This window comes from Myripristis murdjan, chromosome 3 (assembly GCF_902150065.1).
Source record: "Myripristis murdjan chromosome 3, fMyrMur1.1, whole genome shotgun sequence".
Taxonomy (NCBI): Eukaryota; Metazoa; Chordata; class Actinopteri; order Holocentriformes; family Holocentridae; genus Myripristis; species Myripristis murdjan.
In genome coordinates, this window is record NC_043982.1 from 18,318,843 (window position 1) to 18,332,451 (window position 13,609).

At 41.1% G+C, this 13,609-nt stretch overlaps 1 protein-coding gene and 1 pseudogene across 1 annotated transcript in view; one reads left to right on the forward strand and one right to left on the reverse strand.

Annotated features, from left to right (window-relative positions):
* The window catches only part of sv2ba (synaptic vesicle glycoprotein 2Ba), a 163,382-nt gene that overhangs the window by 39,701 nt on the left and 110,072 nt on the right, over positions 1-13,609 (forward strand). The gene's annotated exons all lie outside the window — the stretch shown is intronic.
* The window catches only part of LOC115378596 (A-kinase anchor protein 13-like), a 121,042-nt pseudogene that overhangs the window by 36,007 nt on the left and 71,426 nt on the right, over positions 1-13,609 (reverse strand).

The window sequence follows — 13,609 nt, forward strand, 5'->3', positions numbered from 1 at the left end:
TTAAGGTGTCATCAAAGATTATTGACATTAACTGACCATTAATTCCACGGGCTGGCACATTTACAATTTACATTTTAGTCATTAAGCTGAGAGCTTGTATTCAGGGTTAAATATAAGGTATTAGCAAAGCGGCTTTGGTGTCTTGCTCAAGGACACTTCGACAGGACTTGTGACTGCTGATTTATTCACACTGCCAAGGAATCAAACCTCTTCATAGCAGTGTGGTCTTCCTACACAAATGGAAACCCTGCAGTCTCTGCACTAGCACAGAGAAGTCACATTTAGCTGTCAGTCGTCTCTCTACACTGAGCTGAATACAGTGATGTAGACAAGAACAGAGCTCTTACTCTCTTTTTCATCACCGAGGCTCCACCCAAACCCAGAGGAAATGGGAAAATGGAGTTTCCATTTTTTTTAATGGCCAGTCCGGGGCCTCTTTGTTTGAGAGGACCACAAAGCTCTGACATATTAGTGCCCATTTAATCCAGCAGCTTGACGATACTGTGAAGCTTGCAGTTTTATTGCCATTGCAACACTTTGCACTTTATTCTTACTTCCTGCAACTGCAGCTGTCTCACCAAGAGTGAAGCACACTGTCAGACTTCTACAAACTGAAGGCTAAAGAAAGTACACTTTCAGTAAGTACACTGCAGCAAAACCACACACACACACACACACACACACACACACACACACACACACACACACCTGTAATTATTATGCCTGATTCCTTATTCTTAACCACCAGCTGAACATCGTGGAATAGACATAGAACAAGCATGAGAAAAGAAAAAAAACAAACAAACAAAAAAATATATCCTATGTATATAAGCATAACAAGTAACTTTGCAGCAGAAGCATAAAAGTAATCACTTGTGACCATCTGAACCAGAAATTAAAACAGACAAAACAATGCAGATAAACAGGCACTGAGCTCACTACGAAGGAGAGAAGCGCCCTAAAGAGACATTTCAACATATTGCAAAAACTACTGTCATACATACTATCAACATGCCTTTCACTGAAATTTGACGGAGAAATCAAAGACTTTGTTTGCTCACCTCCGAACAACCCTTCCACTTTACTGAGAAGCTACAGCTCTCTTTGAATCTCCTGTACAACATCCCTGGCTGTGGCTGAGTGGCTGATGCTACCAGCACTGACACTCCATCAAGGAAGCAGTGATGAGGAAGTGGCATTTCAGCAATCTTCTCTTACATTTGGTACAGACAGTATGATGAAACAGCACAAACTAGATTCCCCTTTCAGTGCTGACTTCATAATGAATAGTAAATGTCTGTGGGTACCCAAAAACAGATGGGCTGGTGATTAACACAAACTAGATTTGACTTTTAAGGATTTTTGGACCTTTATTAGAGGTTATTGCGTACTTTGAGAATTGTCTTGAATGTTATGGAATATATTTATTGTCAGCTATACATGCAGCCATATGACAAACATGATGATTATTGAAGTCAAGTTGTGTTTGCTGTTTAAGATTAAACTTTTGTCACCACTTGCTCAATATTTTCTGTATTCATGCATGCACCCTGGCGCTGAGATTGTGATAGATTTTATTTTATTTTATTTTATTTTATTTTATTTATTTTTTTTGACCTTTGACAGAGGACATGCCAGAGGATATCCTGAACTTGTTCAGGGTTCTGTCACTTTAAAGCAAAGCACTGACTGAGGTTAGAAAACAGCCAACTGTCTTCCTGCTTTACTTCCTGTCTCCCTCTCAGTGTCTTCTATTTCTGCTGGTTACAAAGAGGAAAGGCTGTGCCCAATTTGCAGTTTCGACTCAGGGTCAGCACTTCAGTACAATGATCTGAAGATTCATAACAGTTTTCTTTAGCTTCTTAAATCCTGTGCCCTCGATAAGATTCACAGGTCTCATATCTAGTGTAACGAAATCTGTCGGTAATTGCTCGTTTCCATGTCTCTGTGAGCGGCTGCCTTAAACTTAGAGTTTTTTGGGTTAATTGCGGATGTGAGGACCAAGCAGATGGGCCATAGTCATTTCACCACTGTACGTGGGATGGGCCTAGCAGAGATACACATAACATATATTTTAAATTAGCCTTGTAAATAGATTTACTGACTGTATTTTATGTTAAGTAAATCTGCTCAAATAATTGCAGAATGGCTGACTAGCTATGCAACTTACCCGTTTCAAGTGGTTTGCAATGTTTGATGTATTTGAATGATGAACAGATTCTTGCATACAGAGTTTGTGTTAAACTTTAACATTTTCCTTCACACGTTTGAAATGCTGTCATACTTCCTCTGAGACATGGTTATAGCCTGCCTAGTTTAACACCAGCTCACACCACCTAAGGTTTCAGCTTCTCTCATCAGTTAACCAGCAGCGCATGTTGTCATGTGGATTTAGATTTCTTTTTTTTTTTAACAAGTGTACCAAAAGCCCTACTAGAATATAAAAATATACTTTTGATTCCCCTTATTTATCCTCATTGAAATGTTATCCCTGTGCATTTTTGTAAGATTCTATCTATTTTCTACTGTTATTATAATGCACACTGACTGACAAGAAAAAAAACAAAAAAAAACAACTGTGACTTGAAGAATCTCAGTCGACTGATGGGTCTCCAACAGATGATTTGATTTGTGAACTTTCAGGGGGCAGCCCCACAAAGAAGTCTATATCACAATATTTTACCACTACAGTTTCTAAATTGGAATACTGACCATTACTTTTTTTCAAATCAACAAATCAACTAATGAAATTCCCAAATCACTTCACTAACTGCTACAATAACCAAATTGCAATGTTTTATTCATGCAATTTCCAAATTGAAATACTGAGCACTGCAATTTCCAAACTGCCAATTGCCAATCAATGATAAAACTGGATTTGCTCCCTTACTTGCAGCAAGAAAGGAACGTGCTATTTTACATAGGTTGTAGGTAAATTACCATGTTTCTGTTTAAGACAGAAACACGTCTTGTCACATCATTAAACAGTTCATAACGTGGTGGTCAGAGAGATTTTCACTGACATATATTAATTATAATAATATTGATAATACATTAAATTTAAAAGTGCTTTAAAAAAAGGGACACTTAAAAGAGTAAGTGATACATCAGTCTGATAAGGAACACTATACACATACAATAAAAGGGAAAAAAAGAGAAGAATGCAATAAAAAGAATGGTGTATTATAATTTTTGAGGTGTGTTTTCATAGCACTCTTATGAGATGTAAGTGGATCTGAGCTCCTGGTGTGACGGGGGAGAGAGCTCCAGAGTGTGGGGGTGGCGGAGGAGAAGGCCCTGTCCCCCCAGGTTCGCTGCTTGGTTCTGACTGCAGAGGTGAGGAGGTGAGTGTTGGCAGATCTGATGGAGCGAGTGGGAGGGTGCTGTAGGAGGAGTGAGGAAAGGTAGGACGGGGCAATATTTTGGAGGGCTTTGTAGGTGAGGAGGAGTTTGAATTTGATGTGGTATTCAACAGAGAGTCAGTGGAGGTTTTGGAGAACAAGGGAGATGTGGTTTCTGGAAGGGGTGTGGGTCAGCAGTGGGCGGCAGAGCTCTGGACATATTGCAAGTTTTTGAGGAGATTTGAGGGGGATTCTGTACAGTAGGGCACTGTATTTAACTTCAGCAGCTAGATGGCTGAACTGGTAACTCACTTGGGGATCATGGGCCACAGAATTTGTCAATGAATGGCTACAGGTAACTCTCACCCTCACAGTATAATGTTAATAGACTGGATTGCCCAACCTAAAATGCATTTTAAGCATACCAAATGTTGGCTCTATAATATGGTTAATGCCCCTTGCCATTGTCGAATCCACATTGTTGCTGATTTGTTGATATCTGGTGTAGTAAGCCATGTTTATAACAGGTCTCCAAACAGCCACACACCCAGAGTGACCTGGAAGGCTGCAGGATTTGAAGTGACGTTGAACTGATATGGTCCTTTGGGCTCTTAATTCAATAACTGTTTTTTGTTGTTGTTTTTTTTTGTTTTTTTTTAAACAAAATAGCACATCTTGCCTTGTGCTACCTCATTTTAATTAAGAAGCCTTCCATTTTGGTGCACTGCCCATTCCCACCCTTGTGCCAAACCCAGTGTGCAAGCACAAAAATGCCACACGAATGGGAAAAAGTGTTTTTCCAATGTCACCAAAATACCAAGAAGTCAATGGAGAGTGATATCGGACTGATGGGAATGACCTCTGATTTGTCTCAGCTGAGTTTTAGGAGGTTTGTGGTTATTCATAAGTTTTTTATGTCATTGGGAAGGGTGGAGTGTGTAGAGCTAGTTATGGATTTCATGGTAATGTAAAGCTGGGCACCATCTGTGTAGCAGTGGAATTGAACACGGTGTTGACAAATAGTTTGACTAAGAGGAAAGGACCAAGCACTGAGCCCAGAAGGTCAGTTGGTGTATTCATACCAGCAGAGTTTTAATCATACCCTCCCTGAAAATGTCATTGGCTGGGATATCCTTTGATGATCAAGGCTATACCGTAGACAACATTAACAACAACTTAGGTTGTGTGTAATAATTTTAAATTTCATTTTTTGGTACCAACTTTATCTTGTTGTGATTAACCAAGAAAACAGCTTCTACTAATTTGGTTATGTGTTACCACAGTGTGACAGAAGTCAGACATTTAGTAGGATAAACAGTGTTGATGTAATGCAAAATATGGTGTATTTTCTTGTGCTTCATAATGTTTTTATGTCTTTCCGTATCGCAAAATGGACTCAAGGCTGAGTCTATTAGCATAGCACAACTGTTAACATGGGAGCTGAAATTAAAGTTTTCTGCTCTGGTTAAACTCTCTTTACTGTCTGTAGCGGTCTTTTCTGTTAAAAAAAAAAAAATAAAAATGGACCATTTGGGAATATTTGGAAGGGAAAAGTCAAGAGAAACACTCTCCTTTTGCAATGACAGCTAACCTTCAACCCAGCCTTAAGCAACAGTGTTCCCAGATGAACAGGTGTGTGGGGTTTCATGTGTGATTGGAGTGAGTGAAACTATGTTGATGGTACAAACTGCACTTACTAACACCAAAGTGCTGTGGTAAAGCAGTCCTGATATAACTAAGAATGACCAACATATTTCATTAATGCACCAGGCTACTTGCTGGTATGTGGATGTAGAAAACTTGTTTGACCCCACTGGCTGGTGGCATGGATGCATATTGCATTTTGTTTCAGGTTGTCATGGTTTTGCATCACTTAGTGCATATTGTATTGCTCTTGGCACTCGGCAAGGCAAAAACGTTACACATAAATGAAAAAATGAATGAGTAAATGAATGAATGAACAAACAAAATGTATGAATGCACACACAGAGTCTCGTTCTTATAGCAGTGCTCCACTCAAGCACCTATAAAGGTTTAAAGAAGAGGAAGGCCTTTTAGTAAGACAAATTATTCACTAAGCACACTGGAGACATCCGGACCCTCTTGGTGCTCATTTAAACAGTAAAATGACCAACAACATTCATTCACTCTCTCATCGTCATTAGCAATGCATGTCTGCCTTTTCAGCTCAAAGCCCAAAAAGCTAAGTGTTGCTGCAGGAGCAAGAGAAAGATAAATAACCTACAGGCAACATTCAGTTTTTGTATTTGAATATTTGTTTTTTCACATCTCCTAAGACATTTTTATTTCATAAAATGAAAATAAAAACTCCATGTTCTCTCACCCTGGTCTTCTTGTACATCTTGTTCTTGAGGTAGCTGAATGTCCGGCTGACCTTCGTCACACTCTTTCCCTCAGTGTCACTCCGCAATGGGCCAGGTTCCTCCTCTGATATACTGAAATATGAACACATACGCACACGCACACTTTTAACTTTGCGAAACAGCTGCTTTCACAATGTTTATGGCCATTTGTCCAGAAAAGGGAGGCTTCTTTGATTAGGATAGTTGTTCTATGTAACAGCTCTGATATGTTGATATAAATAAATAGCACATTGGAATAAGGAACTCAGTGTGGCTCTTCAGTTCACACATTTTTATATTGTTCTTTAAAACACAATGGAAGTTCAAAGTGGATCATTTGAGTGTGGTGCTGAAGAGTCTTTTTTATAAAAGGTTCTTAGTACCATAATGGGTTTTGCTGATGCTCCTGATACAATACAGAATCCTTTTTGCTAAAAATGTAAAGATCTGAGATGCCACTGAGAACAGCAATAATCCAGTATGACTGACCTGTATGCCACGGACCCAGAGGTGCTGGAAAACGACCTCATACCTGGAATGAAACAGGAGAGGAGATGAGCACTAGGACTAGGGATTTGGACAACTGAAAGAAAACCAATACATTGTCAAGTCTAGAAATACAGAAGCAGATTTTTTTAGATACTCCCCAGTGAGAAATTCTCTTTTTCTACCCTGTTGCTGAGCAGCAGGGTCTGCCAACCGGGGAACTTCCACAGATTTGGCCACACTGGGGATCAATCGTGGGAAGGTTTGGTTGGAGGATGACCTCACTAACCACTGAGCCAACCCGCCACCCTTAAATGTTTAAATATTAATGACTTCTCTGACTTATTGAATCACACTTTGAACAGGAGGTTGTTAGGTCAAATCTGAGCTACAAAACTCTAGGCAGGGATAAATAATGTGATATGCCCTCTTCTGCCTCAACCAGCCACCTCAATACCAACGAGCAAGGCATTTAAGCTTCAGATGTTCCAGTGGAGCTGCTTAGAGGCCAACAGCAGAGGACCAGCTTTACTGGGAGACTTTGACTATAAATGTGTGAATCAATGGGAATGTGAAGTAGGGTGGGGCTGAGAAAAAAACTTGGAGCTCAGCAAAACATTCCTGGAGAGATGTTTAGAAAAATAATTCTAATATTGATGAACTATTGTTCCAGTTGGTATTTTGGAGCTCTGTCAGTGACTCTCTGGCCTAGTTGTGGTTTTAGGCTGAATATATTCAATATGGCTGCAAAAAGCAAACACATGTAAACCAAAACATGTTGTGCATTAGCTATACACTTTCAAGCCTGTGCTTATTTGATTTCCTTTAATCTTATTTATATTTAGATTCCAAAAGCAACCGCAATGCCTGATAAATAAGACTTTCTACCAAATATTCTGTTTTAAACACAAATATGAAAAGTATGGCTTGTCTGTGCCACATGAGAAAAAAACAACCCAAAACAGGACAAAGAGGGCAAAGTTCTGACCTGACCAGTCAAGGAGACAGAAAACACCACAACTATCTTATCAAAGTTAATGGGAGATGAGAATAGAGAGGAAGAGTTTAGCACCTTTGTGTAAAGCTTACAAGCTTAGCTTAAATTTCTTTTGGAGAAGAAGGAGTTCTTCATTTCATGTGCACAGTTTGAAAGTCTTTTTTTCTCTCCATTTCCACCGGTTTCTTCATTTGTATGCAACCTAAATTTAGAGTAATCCAACCAAGGCCAACAGAGTATTGGGCAGGGCAGGCCAACAACATATTCAATCACATTTGATTCAACAGGGATTGTCAGCACAGAGTCTGCTACCTAGGTGAAAGATATAGCTATGTTTTTCTACAATATCAACTCATCTACAAAACTATTCTTTTTGTGCTTTCACTTTGCAAGCAGCTTGAAAAAAAAAGTCACTAGAAGTTATTTCCTTGTGGAAATGTTTACCGCACTCCATCTTTTGGGCATCACTGCCCTTCAGCATCCAATCACACTCTGCAGTAAGTGTTGTAATTTTTGTAATTTACTTTTCTGATGCACCCACTTTCCCTTAATCTGCTTCCTGTACTTCTATCTCAGTTTATAACATGGCCATATAATATGTGATATATCATATGGACTAGCTGACTAGTTTGAGAACATCGTCTGGTATATATTTGCAGCTGTGCCCCGACTCAAAAATAAAGCGTGTCTTATGGCTGCATACCATTTTGCTCTATTGAAGACACTGATGTTAGAGAAATTAGTATCTGTGTCTCTTCTGTGGTAAATTTCTCCATGTATGATGTTGAATTCACACACACATGCATGCATGCATGCGCACACACACACATAAGTCTAAATGATGAAAAATTGAATGAACGTTTTTTGAGCACCGGTACAAAGCTGGGAATCTAGACTTAAGCTTTTTATGCTTTCGTGCTGTCAGTCCCTCAGATTGAGGGGCTGACAGCAAAACAGGACATTTAACATGCATGGTCTAGGCAGCTAATTTTCTACTATCAAGCTGTGTTGTAACTGCAATCAAATATCTCAACATGGCCAATTACCCACAGAAATGAGGAAAAGTACACTACCAAACAACAAGATTGCTCTCAAAATATATAGTACACCACCAAGTGTTTTAGGGTGGATTTTTTCCTGGAATTATGTGCAATCATATATCACACTTTTAATTTCTACAGTGAATTATCATAAATATATGTCAATAGTGAAAGATTTCTATTCATTCATGTATACTGTAGTTAAAAATATACAGATAGTAAACATGTTATAAAAAAAAAATGTGTCACCCTCTTTTGATTAACAATTGCAGACTAGTAATTACAGTTAATTACAGTCATGATTAACAAACTAATCTTGATTACCAATTGATTTATAATCATAAACCCTTAAAGTATGTAGTTGTGTAGCTGATATCATATTGTGACGTCACTCCTTCATTGAAACAAGCCTCCTTCACCATGTGAACTGAATCCTTTTCAGCAGGATAATCAAATGCATATTCAACTTTCATATTCACATGGAGAATAGCTAGAACCTGACCTTATGGGCTTTGAGTCTGGGTTATAGTACTTTGAAGAGGAAAGGCAGATCCTGGTTTCTAATAGCAGAGGTCTCTACTCAGTAGCTGCTATTTTTTTGGCTCTGGCATCACTGCTATTTTCTACTGCCGCTAAGGCTAGCGTACTTACTCAAGTTATCTTCATCATCACTAGAAGAAAAGTCCTGATAAGTTAACTGAGACTTAGATTTGTTGAGGATGGGGGAGAGGTTGAAAGAGAAGGAAATTCGCCTCTTACGTCGCAGGCGTCCTACCGCTGGGAGGGTTGGAGGGAGAGAAAGAACCAGATACTGATCACTCAATAAAACAAACTGACAACAATCCAATAATAACACAGACCTGCTGCATGGCCATGTGGGTAGCTAAAATATACTGGATGCTGTAAACACTCAACAAAAGAAATCATAAAGTACACCTTTTCATGGGCCCCAAATACACCCTTAAGTGTAGCTGAGGGGTGAGAGGTTACATAAAAAAAAGACTAGGGAAAGGTTATAGGCTTGACCACATAAATACCCCAGGAAAGAACTAGTAAAGTTATCAAGTTATCCAACAAGTAATTGAGGAAACAAGCATCTATCTACAGTACCTATCTTTTGACCTGCCTTCCTATCTACTGACCTAGACATGTGCCTAGATACCTGCCCATCTACCCATCGATTTGTCATTTTGTCTTTTCATCAACCCAAGTCTAAGTTTTATCACTCACCATCAATGTCTCTCTGACTGATGGCAAGCATGGATACAGACTTGGTGAGCGGTAGGGTCATCGGAGGAAAGTTCTGTCGCAAAGGCCGATACCTCCTTGACTTCTGGAATAAAGAAAAAAGGATCAGGTCAAACGTATTGTTAAATGATAATAATTAAAAAATAAATGAATAAATAAAACACAGTTGGTCACAAAGTGCTTGACAACTCAAGGACAAAGGACATGAACCCATGGCATGAACTGAGGATGTGCATGAGGAGGCCTTGGAGGCCTTGTGCAAAACAAAATGAAAACATGAGATCTGTTGGTCAAAGTCGATGAGTGTCATGACTGACCTGCTCATCCAGTCCACTGTGCTCCCCCACCTCCTCCTGCTCTTCCGTCAGGGAGACCAGAGAGCCCAGGGAGCCCCTTTCCTCACTCTCCTGCCGAGGAAGCCTTGGAGGCTCTTGGATGTGGGGCCCATGGGTGCGGTGGCTCTTAAGCTGCTCGCGGGCTTCACTGAGGCCCTCCAGGCTGTAGCTGTACAGAAAAACAGAAGCCAAGGGTGATTCTGGCTGAAGGAAGTCTGACCATCGTAAACACGCAAGCGCATGCACACACAAACCCGGTCCCTCTGCGAAAATGCTGCACTGTATTTTTCATCACGGCATTATGCATGCAAACACACACATACAGAAACAAACGCACACACCTATTGCTGCTACAACAGCAAGTGCACATGCACTAACGCGCGCACACACACAAACACAACACACAGATTCACAGTCCACAGGCACAGCTGGTCGTCCACAGTGTTTAGCCAACTGAGTTATCACTGGGTTCTGGAGCAGATTTACAGCTAACGCAGCAGTAAATGATTTCCAACATCAGCATCAGTATACAGCCGTGCTGTTGTGATTTACAAACCCAATTACATCGATCTACTACTGGAAATAAGAGTCCTTGAAAAATCGAATGCAATGATTATGAACAGGAAAACTACAACTACTATCTGTATGAGGTATGCTATATGGCTGCAGCTCTATAGCGTCAGGACAGACTTGGTGATAGTTAAAGCTGCAGTAGTAAATCTCTCTCCTCTTCAGCCCTGGGGTTTGTATGGCATTCGATTACCTACCAAATCATCAGTCCAACACATTCAAATATCACTAAACTAAACTGAACCAAGCTGAGTAATGACTCAGGGATTATCACCGACCAGCATGAAGCAGCACTCACCTATCCTCAGGGCTGTGCATTGTAGATGACTACATCTGTCACAGTATAAGGCATGGGCAAAACCTCCTACCAGTAGTGGTATTATTTATTATGCTATAGAGCTGACAGGTCAGGCTCAAGACTGAAAAACAGTAGCTGCTGTAGCTCTGTGCTGTGGACTGCCACTGATTGACTGGGCAGGGCAGACACACATACGTGCGCACTCCACACACACACACACACACACACACACACACACACACGTGCACACTCCACACACACACACACACACACACACACACACACACAGACACACACAGACACGCACAGACACGCACAGACACGCACACAGACACGCACACAGACACGCACACAGACACACACACAGACACACACACAGACACACACACAGACACACACACAGACACGCACACAGACACAGACACGCACACACACATACAGAAAATGCAAATCAAGGGGCATGTAAATCATTGTGTCGCATTCAAAGTAGATGATTGTGTTGCTAGCAAGCAGAAAACAATCACACACATCCAAACAGTACCTGAGGCAACTAACCACATCCAGGCCATGGCTCAGGGGAGGATCAGGGGGGCACCAGCTGATACTAACGGGGAGGGAGGTGGAGGGGGAGGTATGGAGGAGTGATGGAGTGATGGGGTTGTGGAGGGAGGTAAGGAGGGGTGATGGTGGAGTAGATGGGAAAGGATATGGAGAGGATGGAGTTACTGAGATGACTAAGGATGGTGACAATGTCATGAACTGTCTTGTTTAGCCATTTACTGCTGTTGCTGCACTAGGTTATGCTATTCACCACTGTCAGAAATCACAACAGTGGTAGCCATTACAGTGCACACTAATAAAGCAGGCATTTCCATCTTGAATGCTGTACGATGTGGCCTGGTGGTTAGGGCAGTGGTCTCCAAACATGTGCTGCTGAGAGCTATGTTTCTGCAAGTTTTCATTCCAACAATTCCCTGATCAGCACACCTTCAACCAGACAGGAGGAACTGTTCGGTGGAACTACACAGTGGAACCAGTTGCTATAAACTATTGTGGTATGGTGGCTGGAATGAGCACTAAAATATTACATTATTACAGAGGGACCAAACAGGTTGAGCTGAGAAAACTCAACATTCAACTGGGAAAATCAAAGGCCCAACTTACAGTCCCTCAAAAAGGAAAAGTACAGTTACATCAGCCTCATCAAAAACAACTCTGGAGACACTAGGTATTTGTTGTTCTACAACAGTGAAACAGTGCAGGGTCTTCATGGAGAGGCCAACAGCATCCAACCCATAAGCTCTGCCATTAATCTCTTCCTGGCCTCAATCTATTTGGGATCCCCCACCTCTCTGTCACTGCATTTACAGTAACTCACTCAGTTAGAAGTTGAGGAAACCATCTGCAAAATGAAATCCTTCAGATGCTTCCTGGATCCCATCCCGACTCCCTTCATCTCACTGATTTCCAAAGTCATTAAACACTCTCCAAGCTGGAATTATTCCATCTGCATTCATGACTGCTGCCATCAGCTCCAACACAAGAAGCCAACTAAGGACCTGGAGGTTCTGGGCAATTACAGGCCTATCTCTTCCTGGAAAAGGTCATTGGCACTCACCTGCAAGACTTTCTCAAATCAACAATATTCTTCAAAAGTTCAGGGCCATGGTTTGGTTCAGCCCACAGCCTTGAAACAGCTGCGTGTTCCCTGACCCACTTGCAGTTTTTGACACTATTAACCATCCCATTCAAAAGTGGCAAACAAGCTTCTGGGGTGTTCCTCTGTCTTGTTTTAAACATGGGGAACCCACAGGGCTTTGTTTTATCTCCTGTCCTTTTCTCCATATACACAAATGAGTCGTCGGACATCTGGCACCCTACATCCTCTCTACGAGCTACTCAGACTGCAGGGGCAGGTGCTGCAACAGGTTGTGACCTACCAAGTACTTAGGCACCAGCTCAACTACAAATGGTGCCATTATAACTGTCACTCCCTGGTTCAACTACTTGGATCAACATTCACCAATATCTGGTCCAACACCTTGCCTCAGGCTACAATATAAAAAATATCAAGCATCTTTTTTATCTCAAAATATTTTGAAGATCCATCACCATAAAACCCTTGGAGACTCTGAGACTTTGGTCTAAGCTCTGACCTCCTCTAGGCTGTGCTCTTCATCGGGGTCCCTAGCACAATCCTCCAGTAGCTCCACTATATCTATAACAATACTGCAAAAATATCGGTGCATCACTCCTATCCTGTCTTCACTGGTCTGGCTCGATGTCTCCTCCAAAATTCAATCAAAACCCCTATTTAGACTTAATACTGCCTCCACAGAAATGCCATATTCTACCACAAAGAATTTGTTACCCGACAAACCTCCATTGTCACCCTCGGTTCAATACAGCCTGCTCCTCTAAGCCTCCACAACATTACAGTGCTCTATGGGACACTGGGTTTTTTGTGTGGCTGCTTATTGTTCGTATTACAACACAGAACTATAGTGTCTCTCAGCCAACTAGCTACCAGACAATTTCTTGCACATTTCAATGGGTGAAAGAGACCAAAACTTGCATTTGAAATACTAATCCTTTAGTGACAGAGCAACAATGCAGCAGTAAACCAGCAAGCATGCATTAAAAGTGAGGCTTTAAATATCTCTACACACGTTTCCAATACACCCCACCAAGCAAAATATAGAAATCAATACTGAAAACAGTTGAAATGATAGGTGTAATGTATAGGTACCTTCTCCTGTGAAAGGTCGGCTTCCCCTCACCAGGACTACGGATGGAACTGGAGGTGAAGGATGAACCAGAGATAGGTAGTGGTGCAAGATGGTAGAGATGAATGGAAAATGAAGAAATGGCAAGTCAATAAAAGCATCATGCATGCATGTGCGACACTCTTGGTGAAGGCAGCATGATCCA